Below are 14,826 nucleotides of genomic sequence, written 5' to 3'. Positions count from 1 at the left end.
TTCTGGGTTTACAATCAAGACTAATGTTTGACAATGTCCTTTCAGCTAATGTTGAACATTTATTTTTTAAAAATCCCTTATTATCATTTCTTGCAATATATAATTAAGATTATCCTTTGGATTTGAATAGAAATAAAAATGAGAACAATGCTAACAGGAAAAACAAAACCAAGAAATGTCTGAAAGTCAGACTTATGTCTGCTTTGGAGTCAAGTATATCTGGCAGAAAATATGATGGCAACCACACAAAAACTTGTCCTCATTGTTTCAAAATTGAAAAGAAAAATAAACTGCTAAAATCAGGGAATTATTCTGTCTACATAATGAAATCAGTCTTTTCATGATCACACATAAGTAATGTCCAGCTTTACGTTAACGTATATTTTGGATTAATTCCTTTACAGCTCCACCAGTCAATGTGAGGGACTTGAGCACCAGAGCATGCCAAGAGCCCCTCGCTTCGACCCGTACATGCTCTAGCTGTTTAGTGTTTACAGGCAATTGTGCTGTTGAAGGTTTATCCTCATATATAAAACATGAGCCAGGTTTTGAAAACATAATAGCCAAGGCCTGGATGAAAATGTGAGACTCAACTCTGCTTTTTGGGATGGGTTATTGGAAATGATCTAGCCATTACAGCACGAAGCTCGGTGCTGGCTAGTTTACCCAATTCCTCTGAATGACAAAAAAGACCTGTGTAAGTTGTAAGCCATTATATATATGTAATTAATACAAGTAGTATAATATAGTATTTTAATATATATATATAATAGATAAAATGTTATAACTGCTGTAGTACGGAGAGTACCAAACATACACATATCAAAACAGTTACTGGTGTTCCACTGCTGACACAGGCAAAATATGTATATTTGAAGAGAGGTATTAAACTTGAATGTTGGCTAGGATTTTCTCTGTATATTTCCATACATTCTGATAATTTCCTTACATTTTCTGCAGGGCGGGGGGGGGTGGGGGTAGGGGGTGGGGAACCAAACGAAAATCTCTTTGAGCTTCCTGGATGAAAGGCACTGCATAGTTAGTAAGCGTTAGGTATGTGATGTATTCTTAATACTCCTGTAAGAGTAGACATGGTTGGAAAGTCCATTGCTGCTTTTATCAAGAGAGAATCCAAAAGCTCCCATTAAGGTCAAAGCTAAGAATACACACTGCCTGTTGGTGAAGTTAAGATTGCCCACAAATTTTTGTAACTGGCACTATCATATAAAATTCAACCTAAGATTTATTTCAGAGCTCCCTGCAAAATAGGTGGATAGAAAGGAGCAAGTAGTTATGATAGGAAATCCTGGTTCATTCCCCTCTCCTTGGTAACAGCCTGAGAGTGGAGATTATGGGAATGAGAGGAGAAGTGGAGGATTCAGCTGGTAATTCTCTTATTTGCATAGTGAGTCTCAAGTCTAATATCTCACAGTGCGGTCTCAGCTCTCACTCATCCCTTCCTGGCTCTTTATTTATTCAATTCCTAAAGCTAACTCGCTTATTAATGTGGAAAGAAACAAATTAGAAAGTGCAATTTAATTTGCTTCTTTCCCTCTTCACAGCCTCCAACGTTGGAGTGCGAAACAAAGATCTGCCAACCTGAAAGCACTGTTGATTCTGTATTAAATGACTTCTTACATGACCTTAATGCTAAAATGTTGCTTTTCTGCTGAACGATATTAATGATTAAGAGGGATAGCACCAACTCAGGCCACCATAGCCAACACACAAATTGAGGCACACAAGCATATATGCTATTATAACGCTGCAGTTATAATAACCTGTGGTCAGCCTACAGGTAAAGAGAGGGGAGAGGACAATTTTCCCTTGGTAGGTGGGTACAAGGAAGACAACAACACGCTGTCGATCATACCTTAGCTATCGTGAGGATGCTTTCCCGAAAGCAGTGCCCTTCGGTATCCTACTCCAGTGACCAGGCACCAAAGGTTGCGGGGTCAGTGGCGTTTCAGGATAAGGCTCTGAACCGCCAGCAGCATCAGATCAGAGATAAGGCCGGTCTGCTCCAGGGTGCATTTGTTGAAATTAAATTTGCCAAGAAAAAAGCCACCCTCAAAAAATGCAAATCCTTGTTGGAAGCTTACAAACATTCAGAAATGGGAAAGCATGTGTGCTCAGCCAGGCTTGTTGCTAACATTTATCATTAGGTATTTCAAACGTGATGATTTCCTGCTTCTACAGGGTCAGAAAACTGCTCCACGAGAGACTGGGCGGTGGAAGGCTTTGAAAGGGAGTTTTGCGTGCTGCTGTGGCGGTCACTCATCTGCTGAAAAAAAGGTGCCTTTGGGGGGGCATCCTAAAACTGAACCATTATAAAAATAACAACTTCTCCATGCAAAAAAGAAAAAAACCCAACAACCCAGACCAAACCTTTGCTGAAGTGTTGGGATAAGACAGACATACAACCACTCAGAAAACCTTCCTATATATTGATTTCATGGCCTAGATACCCTTCTTTCATCCTGACTCTATTCCAGGATGAGTCCCAAGCCTGGATTTTTTCCCCTTCCATATCGTGGTTTCTGTGATGTAGCCAGGGGATGTTAGAGCTGGACAAGCAAAGGAGCAGAGTTTGAGGATGCTGTGTAGATGAGACAGACCAGAATTTAGCTGCTGTTCTAACACAGGCATCTCCTTCCTCGATAGAAAAAAAGATGCAAATATCACTAAATAATAAAGGTACAAAGAGAAAAAAACCCTTATCTGTTCTTCTCCTACAGTTCGTTTACTCAGCTTTCTTGAAAGGGCCTTCATATTGTGGTGCTTTTCAATGGTAGATAAGTTTGTGTTGCCATGTAATTCATTACCCAAGGGTCTGTAGTGTAAAATACAATTTTCATACTTGGATTCCAACCATACCTGCCATGCATAATAAAAACCACACATTCATTTCTCAAAAATAAATCAAATTCCTTTTGGAGGCACGCTTTTATAGATGGCTGAATCTGCAGTGCTTCTGATTAGACTAGAATAAAAAGGGAAGGAAAAGAAAGGAAAATTTGCTCCCTCTGGATATTTGTTCACAGTGTTACAACAGCTTCTGGGAAGGAGGATTGCCTGGTTCTTTAAATAGAGTACTGCTCGTTACCCGTGCGTGTCGCACAATTAAGTGTGAGACAATTACTGTGCTGTCTGCAGACCACGGAGAAATACAGGCGTGCAGATACGTTCTGCTTTGCTAACATGCTGGCAAGCAGCTTCGTACAGCTGCGCCACGGCTTCCCCCATCGTTGCTGGCCGATTTCAAGAGCTGGCCTCGCTTGGTGGGCTCAGTGAGAACGAAGCCACAAACCCAGCAGCGAAGTCCCTCTCCGAGTTGGGAGATGACAGCATCACCCATCTCCGCTCCGGGAGGCGTCTTGGCGGTGGTGACATTACTAGTTCAGTCTGACCTGCCAGCTGGGGTGTCCAGCGAAAAGCTGCTCACGGGGTCTGGGCTGACAACCCTGTCCTTCCGAAGGGGTTTGACAGCACAAATACGAGCTCCTCACAAGGGCCGTTGTGGCCGATTGAGTTATTAATGATTGATTATATGGCTGTTCGTTTGTTCTGCCCTGAAAGAGGCACTCAGCAGTGGTGGGGCATAGCTGTCGTTAACAGGTGGAACAGCATGGTTCTCCTGGGTGCTTAATGTCCTGAATTTCCATGGAAGTAAATGGTATCTGTGGTTGCCCGGCACCTTGGAGGAGCAGGCACTAATTACCAAGCGGGGAGTGGTGAGGTGAAAAGCACCAACGGCAGAAAAGTTAGCTATGATGCAACCCAGAAGATTAAGAAGCTGTCACGCTTGCTCACAGGAAATCATTAGCTGCTGTGTTTGGTAAAATAATAACAACTTATAATGCTCCCTGCAGTTCATGCTTGCTTCTCCAATAAATGTAACTCAGCTTCGTAATAAGGAACATAAATATTCCATCATCCCTGAAATGTGCGTGAAGGATGGGAACGCTGCAGTTCCTCTGTCCTCGGCTTGCCTATCGCTGGGTGTGCAGCCAGCTTAAGAGCATAGAAAATCAGAAACGTCCATATGAAGATGCCTGTGACTCGAGGCCAAGAAGAAATCCCATATACATCTACAATATCTGGTTAAGGTTGTCATTCCCTCTCCCAGGTCTTAATCGGAACCTCTCTACAGTCAAGCCAATGATGGCTTCTGCATTCCCTGGATTTCAGATGTGTCCCTAACCCATATGACTGCAGAAAGCCTTTACCGTTGCAAAGGTTTCAGGGAAGGACTCACATTCCTTATCGTATCTGCTAGGTTTTCATATCACTGGGCTGGTTCAGGGATAACATATCAGCAAATGCTCATTTTGAACACACTTGCTAGTCTTCCTTTGTGTCAGGGTTTTAATACCAAGTGAGGTTTGCCGTGTCTGTTTAACTACAGTCAAAATAGAACCATGGCACATAAGAAATTTGCAGAAGGTGGGAGTTGTGTGTGTGTGTGATTCAGCAAGAGAAATAACTCCCAGGACTCCTACTGTCTTATCAAGTGATCTGGAGATTATAGTGGCACAGTTAATTTTGGATACCATGCTTCTGATGACTGAATAAATAGCTCAATAAATAAGTACAGGATCTCATCAGTCATTCATTCTGATCTGCAGTTTGATTCAGCATGTAAATTAAGATTTGACTTTTCATCCATCCCGTAGGGAAAGAAAACATTTGAGCAAAATGTACTCATGTACTCCACTGAGACTCTCCTAAAATGAGTCAGTCAGAATCCAGACTTCTGGGTGCACTTACATCTAGTGCCCACAAATAAAAATTCAAACCAAAAAAACAAATAACACACAAATCTTACAAGATTATTAACTTCACGTAAAAAAAAAAACCCAACAACAAAGAAACTTGGCTATGGTCACCTTTTCCTCTTGCCTTCTGTTCCTGATTAACTTTACTGGAATATCTATAGGATTATGTGTGCATTTTGCAGCTGTCCCACCAATGATAAAGGAAGTTTTGCATCTCCAATAAGGAAAGCAGCAAAGAGACCTCACAGGGTTGATCTTCACTCACAGCCACTGCTCGCAGAAGCTTTTCTGAATGTAATCTGCCACTGGTGAAATTTCACAGGAGCATGGACATCCTCTCAGGGAGATGCCTACAGCCTTATCTGAAGAGTTCCAGGAAGGAAGAGTTTAGACCCAGCTGAGGCTTATTAATCTCCATACTCTCCCTTCCTTCAAGGGAAGGTGCCACGAAACAGAGGGAACAGAGGGCAACACTTTCCACCAACTCCTGCAGTCTCCTTTCTGGGTCTTTCTCTGCCTTTCCCCATCAGCTTATCATTAAAACTCACATATATAATGGAAGAACATGTAGTTAAGTTTCTTGGCGCTTGAATTAACAGTTACATTCCCAGTACCAAATCAGACAACATTTCCAGGGTGATACATTGAAAATCTTACGAGAACACAGGCAGAAGCACTAATAGCATGTATATCATTAACTTCAAGCTGATGAAACATTAACTGCTTAATTTCTGCCAAATATACCAGGTACCTCTTCCAACACTATGTTACTGTTTGAAGACCACCCGTCAGGAACTGATAGTACTTTAACTTTGGTTAAATCAATTCAGAATTTGTGGAGTCTGGAACACTTACTCAACATAAATAAAGAAGGAATCCTTTCAAACAAAAGGCAATGTTTCAGAAATTGTGTGATTTTGTATTTTCCTAGATTGTTAGAATTCATGACTTTTTAGCTCAAACATTTTCAGCCCTTCCAAACTATTGAGTTTCGGGAAGTCTGAGGAAGAGGAGCAATGCACCAAGGCATAGGCTAGAGTGCCTGGGAAGGATTTTGATTACAAACGTTGGGGTACAGCTAAGGACATGTGCAATCCCACACAGTTTACCATAATTTTTGTTCTGATCCAGCTGTAAACAGTGTTCCGTTATGGCCCACTGGATGGCTCTGTGATCATTTAGTCATGGGGCAAGGCTGAATTGAACCAGTGTAAACAAAGAATCATTTTACTTTTGTGAGTAGAACTGCAGAGGTGCCAAATTAATCCATGTGGGACTGGAATGAGCCCTCTGACCACCCTTTAAGATTCGTCATATTCATCTACTGGACAAATTCAGCAGCACGTCCCCAGAAAATTTGCTGTGCCAATATGTAAAGTTTTTTTCTTTGATTTTGTTTGGGATTTTCTCCTCCTCTTAAATAGATCAGGAGGAGAGGAGGCAGAAAATAGGAAGAATAGCTCTTTGAAATATTGTCTCTTTGAAAGAGAAGAAGCTAACGGTTTGAGATTTTCGGTCCATGTCATTTGGAGGTATGAAACATCAACATATGATCTTTCAGCAACTGTTACTGCCAAGTTAAAAATTACCCAGCAACTTCCAAGTATAGGGAAGATGGAAAGAAACCTGCCATCTCTTTTTCCTTCAGCTGTTGGCAAAGGGTGGACATCAGTGGGAACCCCGAGGCTTAGAAACCTCAGGAAGAACTTGGCTTTGTTGAGAACATCCAGTGGAAGTGAGAGGTAAGAGGTATCTCACCATGACAAATGAGAACTTCTTGTGACAATTTAATCCCAAAGTCTTAAAAGGAGAGAAATAATTCATACACAGCTACCTTTATAAAGGTTCCATAAAGCCTAATAGAATTCAACCTAGAATCATCATTTCCCATACCTAATGCTATGGTGTTTTTATCCACAGGACAAAAGCCATATCTCTGCAAAGTTTAATGAATAAAACTGTTGAGACTGATTCTGTGGCATCTGCTAGCTGAGCTGCTTCTTCAGGACAGGCCAATACTACATCTACATACTGAGAGATGCTTATTCTACCCTTATAGCCTAGGGATTCCTCAGGAAAAATCTCCACTCTTTATATATCTTTGAATAGCTGACTAGTGTATATAATCTGTCTACGGTGCTCTCAGTTTTTACTGAAATTTGTGATCTGGGACAAAAATGCAAAATTCATTAGCAACTTTCTTCCCCTCCTCAGTATGCGAGTGCCAACACTACTTGATGGAGATACTGCGGGAAACTCTGCCTGCCTGAAGATGTATTCATACTGGCATGCACCTTGTGTGCCACCAGGTCCTGAAACATTAGTGGCTGAAATGAGATGGGGAATTAAACTGGAACACTCTGGGGAAATGTTATCCTGACTTTTTCCCCCTCTTGCACAGCCAGGGATTGAGTGGTGAGGTATGCACACCACAGTCTGCACAAGCTGGGTAAAGTCAAGTCAACATTTATCTCACAGAAGTCCTCAGATCAACAAAAGCTCATTTATCAGGGGATATACAGAAAAGTTTTATTAATCACTCAACTGAGCTGTTATCCACTCTCCCTGAATTTCCTACACAAGCTCAAAAGAGAGGGGGGGGAAAGGAAAAAAAAAGTAAAACCCACAGTCAAGGGCCACTAGTAAGAGAGTGCTTTATCCTAAATCTCTCTTAGCTCTGTGCCAGGGCAGGGTTTCACCCCTGACCGTGCTGCCAGAGGATAACTCCTGGTTGGGAGGGACCCAGGAGGCTGTCCACTCCAACCCCCCACGCCAGCCACTGGTACGGGGAGGCACTGGGCACCCACCCACCCATACCAGGGCTGGCACCCATCAGGTCCCAGCCAGATGCCAGGGGCCAGGACACAGAGGAAGTCCTTGTGAGTGGGTTAATCACCAAATAAAGCCTCATTGACCAGCCTTTCGGTACGCTGGTGGAAGATGGGATGCCTCCCAGGCCAGTCCAACTGCAGGGGTACTCTGCATTGCTGGCCCACTGAAATGGGGGGCTCTGGTGGGGGGGCAGGAGATTCACACCAAGGCTGCACAGTAAAACACTGGTGAATTCACTGCTGGTTTGGCTGTAGTGTAATAGAAATTAATATATGCATATACATACGTGTATTTGCAAATATATTATCCATGTAAATAGAACTATGACTGTATAATTGTATCCTCCCTGTGTATCTAACCCATCCCCATCGTTATACACATACCTCCTGGTTTTAGGCTTAAAGAGATTAAATTCCACCCAAGTGACATCGCGGGCACCTTGTCCCTTTTTGGATGCTGACACTTGGCTCCTTGTGTCAGGAATTTCACCAAAAACCCCTATTTTTATTCCCGAGGTCAAGTTTAGCTTGTGTTTGTATTCAGTAAGAGTCTGATGGGCAATTGTACTTGCCCCACAGATGAGTAACACACACAGTTCAATTCAAGCATGTAATTAATAGTTGCTGCTTAAAAGCTGTATTTCATTTGATTTATAGCACATGACAGCCTTTTTCAGCCCCACTTGTTAATTAGCCCTATTAGTAGCCCTTTCTTCCGCCGTCTTTCATTACCTACATGCAAGAGTTTCCTGATTTTGGGGGACGAGGGGATGAAGCGCAAGCCTTTCTGCGAAATTAGCTGCAGATTAATTGTCTCCTTGTCCCAATCAGCAGAGCTGCAGCTACGCTGGCAGCCTCAGGTGCTTTGATCATGCCATGCCAAGAGGACCATGTTTACATTTTGGTGCAGGGCCATAGCAAAACACTCATTAACCATGACACGTCAGTGGCAGGCGAGCACAGGGAAGGGGACAATTGCACACCTGGCAGGATGGCCACATCTACCCTCTGCAGGTTCCCCAGCGCTCAGGAGGCTTGTGGTACCTAAAAATCTGGCGAAGAAACCTGTCAGCACCGGTCACTGCAGGAACATGCCGGCCAGCCTGGATGGGACAATTGTGGGTGATGAGAATGTCATGGAGAGGCCAAGAGGGGAAATCTGGGGGGGGTTGGGGCAGCTGGAGGTCATCCCCCATCCGCCTGCCCCAAGACCCTCTCCAGCATTTCGGCCGTGGGTTAATCTGTACCAGCCCCGACGTGCTCTGCTGCGGCTCCCCAACACCTCCCTAGCGTGGTGGATATGCCCCAACTGCTTCCGTGGTCTGGCAAATACCTATTAGCCACAGAAAAGATCAAGCTGGAATGAAAAAAGCAGAAATAAATAATTGGGAGTGCACTCCTGAGTCAGACCTTTCCCTCTCTTTCTCTGGCCAGCATCAAAGGCTGGCCTTCTGCCAGCCCCCAACCCCTTCCTCCTCAGAAAACAACAAAAACGATACTTGGGAGGAAAATGAGTCTTCTGCTTACCTTCTGAAAAGAATCACGCTGCTTGCAAGCGGTTGGGCAACACTCAGAGGCTGCCTAATTGCCATGGATAGAACGGCAAACCTCTTTGAAAGCCATGTCGGCCCCATTTAATTATTTTGCTTCACACCCAGGTGCCTTTAGCACAACAGTGCCTGCAAGGTGTTCTCTGTGCCTACGGCTGCCTGAGAGAAGAGCAGCTGATTTAAACATTGGAGGGGAAGAAAAAAACCCCAAAGATTCATTCAGGTTTCCAAGGAAAGGAAAATGAGATGAAAGGAGAACTAAAGCCAGTTGCCCTAGTAATCAGCATCATGATTAATCAAACAGACCAAAGAAAGACCAAAAAGTGCATCACGAATCTTCAGGATCAGCTCGCCACACACTGCTCCATGACAGACAGCTGGCTGCTCAGCACCTTATAAACGCTGTGCAGTTTGGATGTTAAAAGATGCTGAGGTGTTGCCTGTGCAAAACCAAAAGCGGACGGGTCCTCAGTAGATGGAAGCGAAGCCTTCGTGTCCCAGTAGGGAGAAGGCTACAGGCTGGCAAACTGCAACTGTGGCCCCTGGGACCCGATCTCCCATTCCTGTCCCTTTGGTTACTGTTTATGCCTGCTCAGGATAACACTGATAAGCCATGGCATCAGTGTAGAAGAGTCTCACTCTTCATCTGTGCAGTATTTTGGAAAATGAGGTCCTTTTGAAATATTCATATAAGGCCAACGTAAAGTCTCATTTTGCAGAATTCACTGGGAGCCCAGGCAATGTGAAGGACCCTTAGAAAGGGTATAACCAGAACATCTGAAAAGTCTTTTCTAAGGCCATATCAACCACTGCTTTGCCAGGAGAAATGAGATTGAAGAGTTTGCCAAAGAAGGGCGTCAATGCCCATCCGCTGGCCAGGCACATCCGGATGGTGGTAACTTCTCAGGAATGCAACCTGATGCTTGTACAGCTCAGCAGAGACATATCTTTTTGGTTCTGACTGATATTTTCTGATATGCAGGCAAACATTGGAGTTTTTTGTATATATAAAAAGAATTGCTAATACAGTTCATCTTGAGTAACTAATTACACTGTTCTCCCCTTCTTTGCCATTAATTTATTGTCATATGACTTCTCCTTCCTCTTTTCAAGCACTTTTTTCAAATGATTATTTGAAGTAAAATCATGCTAGTATTGCTCGTATAGATCTTAGCATAGCCATGTTGGTATACTGGGCCCTATTTTCATTTTCATTTTCTCCAGAGCTCTCCTGAGTTGCTGTGCATGTAGTTCATCCCAGATTTACACTGATGAAGAAGTGCCTTTTGTATATAACTAAATAATGTACTTGCTTCTTTTCAGGATTGTGAAGTGCCACACATGCCCATGTATTAGACATACAAACTGTAAAGGAAACAGCACCTAAGCCCCCAAAGCATGTAGAATAATATTAGCATTGATCAGCATTAATTTTGCCAGCAGTTATGTTTTCCAAATTCTGTTCTCCACCTTCTAATAACATTCTCAAATTATATGGCACAAGACTCAAATTGCTACTTATGCTAACATCGAAATGTAGTAATTACTCTTGTTATAATGAAATAAGCGTGTGGGGAAAGAAGCAGGTTTATGTCTCCTCTATGGCTGTTTCCATATAAATCAGTCTTTCTGATATCGGAGGAGTTTCTTCACAAGAGAAAGGAAACAGAGTTTGGTCCCTACATGATAAAGTTGACTCAAATGCCACAGCTGCCTGTCCTAGGCTTTCTCCTTATGAGCACTGCTTTTGTCTTGAAAATTTTCATGCATAAGGTATGATTTAAAAACAAACAAACAAAACAAACAAAAAAAACCCAAAACAATGTTAAAACCAATCAGAGCAAAAGGATGATTTTGAACTATTATTTTACATTTTCTTTCACTTAACTGTATTTGCAATTTTTCTATCACATTTTAACATTACGGATTTCCACAGTTAACATCTTACAGGATTCTTCTCTTTCTTTATGTGATTTTTCAAAAATCCTTTAGTCTTAACACAGGAAAAATATGCTTTTTAGCAGTTACTTGTAGGTATTGTTTAACACTTCTGTTAATTTAACAGAATTATTATACACTATAATTATTACTTAGGTATTAAACTTATTACTTTTAGTTCCTAATTTATGGAGATCATAAATGTTGCTGTAGTTTGAAACAAAATACAATGATGCACTTTAAAGAGTGACCTCCCTTACTGGTGAGTACATTTCCTGACTGGTCTATTGAAATTGGAAAGAGAAAAAAAGGGGGGAAGCCTTCCATCTAGAAAAGCAGTGAAATAAATGCAGGAAAGGGGCTGATGGATATGATGATTTCATGTATCTAGTGACAGCTAAGATATAAGCCAGAAGTAAACTCAATACAGAAGTGCTTTCATAGCTGAAATATTGCTTCAGTATCTAGAAACTTTTTTCCTTTTTTCTTTTTTGTTTTTTTTTTTCCTTGTATGTAATAAATGTGGCTTACACATGCCTTTCTGCCCTTGTGGGATGAGGGCAGAGTGGTTTTCCAGCAGGATAGAGGCCGGTCCTGTCAGTGGCCTGTCTGCACACAGAAGAAAATATTTGCAGATAGGTTTACTTAGGACATGCCAGTTGAGTGTAAAACAAGCTTTAATACCTACCTGTAAAACCCTGCTCTGTTTTGGGAGCAACTCTAACAGAAGAGATTTCTTATCTTTTACTAATTCTGGCCCAACTCGAGTTGGAAAATAAACAGGCAGTGCTCAGAAATGGAAAAAGCAAAGATGGAGAAAGACTGGAATATATCTGCAAAACATGCATGCCCTTCTTCCATCTGTCATCGCAGCCATCTCCACCAGAGCATCCGCAGCCCGACCCCACGACAACTGCCTCTTTGGATCCGGCTTTGTCCTGCCCAACAGCAGCGGGACCCCAACAGAAGATGGCACACGCCTGTAATTCAATACGCACTTGCCAGGGCCTCCTCGCCCCTCCTGGCAAGAGATTAATGTGCTCCCAGACGTTTCTGGGTTTTCCATGCCACTCGGGTCAGCAACGCTTACGGTCAGCCGCGAGGAATTCTTGGCAGGGGCAAAGCCCAGATCCCAAGCTGTGAGATGCGCCTGTGTCCAAGAGCAGCTGGGGCTGGTCGGTCTCTGAGCCAGGGACTGGGTTGTCAGTGTGCACGTGTGAGGGAGAGACTAGGGATAAAAAAAAAAAAAAAAAAAGAAAAAAAAAGAGGAAAAAAAAAATCTAGCCTGCAACGTCACTCACTAGGCGTGATTTAGCTGGTGGTATATGAAAATCATTGGGTTTCTGCTTTATGGAGAAAATTGTCCTTGGTGCCAGGTTATTGCATACCTCCATCTGTGGGAAGTTCACATCAGACACGGGAGTGATATGAATAAAAAAAGCCACTGGCTATTTTCATAGTGTGTCCCCCTGGCCCCTCCCCTCTGCATTTCTCTGCAGTTTTAGATTCCAGCTGCCTCTAGAGCCTTCTTGTGAGTTGTTTCTTATTTTTGGCTTATTTATGCAGAAGATGCCTTTACATACCCAAAGGCCTGAACTGCATTGACTGCAATTTCTGTTGAGCTGGTTAGTTGTTACACAGTATTAGAAAATCCATGAAAGTATCTTCAGCTTGGCAAGAAGAAAAGGAGATGAAAAATGACTGTATAAGAGAGGAGGGGAAAGGCCGATCCTGAAAAACAGTGTTTTGTTAATAAAGATGTGGTTTGCCAACAGTGGCAGACCTTGGAATACCCACACTGTGGGAAATCTCTCTTCTAACCTATCAAAAGCACTACGATGCTTTGCCACATGGACAGAAAATGTCCACCTGAGGATCATCTCAGGGCCAAATCCTTTTTCTCTAAGTCAATAAGCACTCGGAGCTTTTAAGGATATTTTGCCAGGCTGAGAGCAGCTCTTGGATGACTTGCAGGAATGTCAGTCACATTGTTATCCACACGTTCAGAGTAGAATTTATTATATGTCTATCTTATGGGAAAATTATTTAAACCAGAAGATAAAATGCTGCAGGAAGAGTTTCCTTGCAGTGAAAGAACACCACGACATAGCAGAGGACAGAATTCACTTTTATCGGAGCTTACAAAAATCATTACTTCAACTGAAGCAAGCGATAATATGTTAAATGTAAAACTCTCTGTATTGAATGCTTTTTCCCCTTCTGATACTGGTTCTGAATTTCTTTCTATAGCCTGCTGATGGCTATCGAGAGCTTGACACAGATATGTAAAGTGGGATACTTTCTCCCTTTCTAAAAGACTTTGGAAACATTTGCAGTTATCTGGCGCACACCATTCATTTCTGCTGGAGTGACATCAGTAGCACAAATATGAGTATCACATCACAGTGTCACAGGAAGAAAGAGGTGATAGCAGAGTGCTGATTACCCAGGAGAAATTTTCTTTCTAATAGAAGCAATATCCCTGCAAAATCATTGGTGTTAGAGTGATTATTCAGTGCTTGACATGTGATGCTACTTGGAAATAAAAAGGGATTTTTAATTATAAACCCAGATCTATGTTTCCCAGTTGTCACAGTTTCAGCACCAAAACCCTTAATGATCTGGAGGTACCAGATTAAAAAAAAGATATTCACTGTATGTCAGCACCTATGCAAAGTCTCTCCTTGCACAGTGGGATGTTCTTTCCAAACTGTCAAGAAAGTGCCAAAGAGCCAAACTAATCCAGCTCCATAAATAGTAATATAATAAAGACAATTGCAAATTGGCAACTGAATCTCCCAGGTGACAACTCCATGGCCATTACGAAGTGCCTGGTGTGGAAAATTCTCCATTTTAAAGAAGCTCCATCTTATTATGTATGCTGAGAAGAGATGCATTTTCCATGTGCACCAAGCAAATACTGTCACCCTAACATCAGGGATGAGGGAAAGGCAGAAACCTGTGACCTGCCCAGAGCTATGCTGTGCTACTCACTGGGCACAGACAACCTAGCATATGCGAGATGTAGGATTTACTACACGTGAGGCAGCCATACGTCCAACACACCGAGCAGAGGAATACCGATAGTACCGAAAGCTTTGTAGTCTTACTCCCACCTGTGCTGAGGCAACAGAGCTAAGACTAGTCTTCGCTGCTATAGTAGGTGGCTTCAAAAAACAAGAAGTAATGGCTGTGCTTGAGAATGGTTGCTCAACTCTTTTTAACATACAGGTCATTCATTTTTACAGGAGAATAAACGCAGCAGACAGTACAAGTAGGCTTGGAAAGAGATTGAAAAATATAGCCTTGAGACTTTTGGGAAAAGATTCATTTGAGTTTTGTCAGCATAGACAGATAACGCAAACAGCCCAGAGGTCTGAGTTATGGCCAAAATTAAATGAATATGATGTTGCTCGTCTGGCCCCATGGGGAGAATTGTCCGCACCTGAGAACCAGTATGGCCCAATCCCAGGCGAGTCAGAGCTGGTGAGAATGGAGGATATTCCCCCAGGTCTCAGGCCGAGACGCTCCCTTGACTGTCTATAGTCAACCCTATAATGTAACATGAGGGCTGCCTGGATGTCAGCAGGTCCACCCCTACTGCTGAGCCCTGCCATGCCGATCTGGCCACACGCAATCTCAGGGAAAGGAAGGAAAGCCTTTTTTTTTGCCCTCATATCCACCCCATCCATTTTCCATAGGATCAGGTTTTGATTTTCATTTACCATA

Source organism: Accipiter gentilis, chromosome 12 (genome assembly GCF_929443795.1).
Source record: "Accipiter gentilis chromosome 12, bAccGen1.1, whole genome shotgun sequence".
NCBI lineage: Eukaryota > Metazoa > Chordata > Aves > Accipitriformes > Accipitridae > Astur > Astur gentilis.
Note: the sequence above shows the minus strand (reverse complement) of the source record.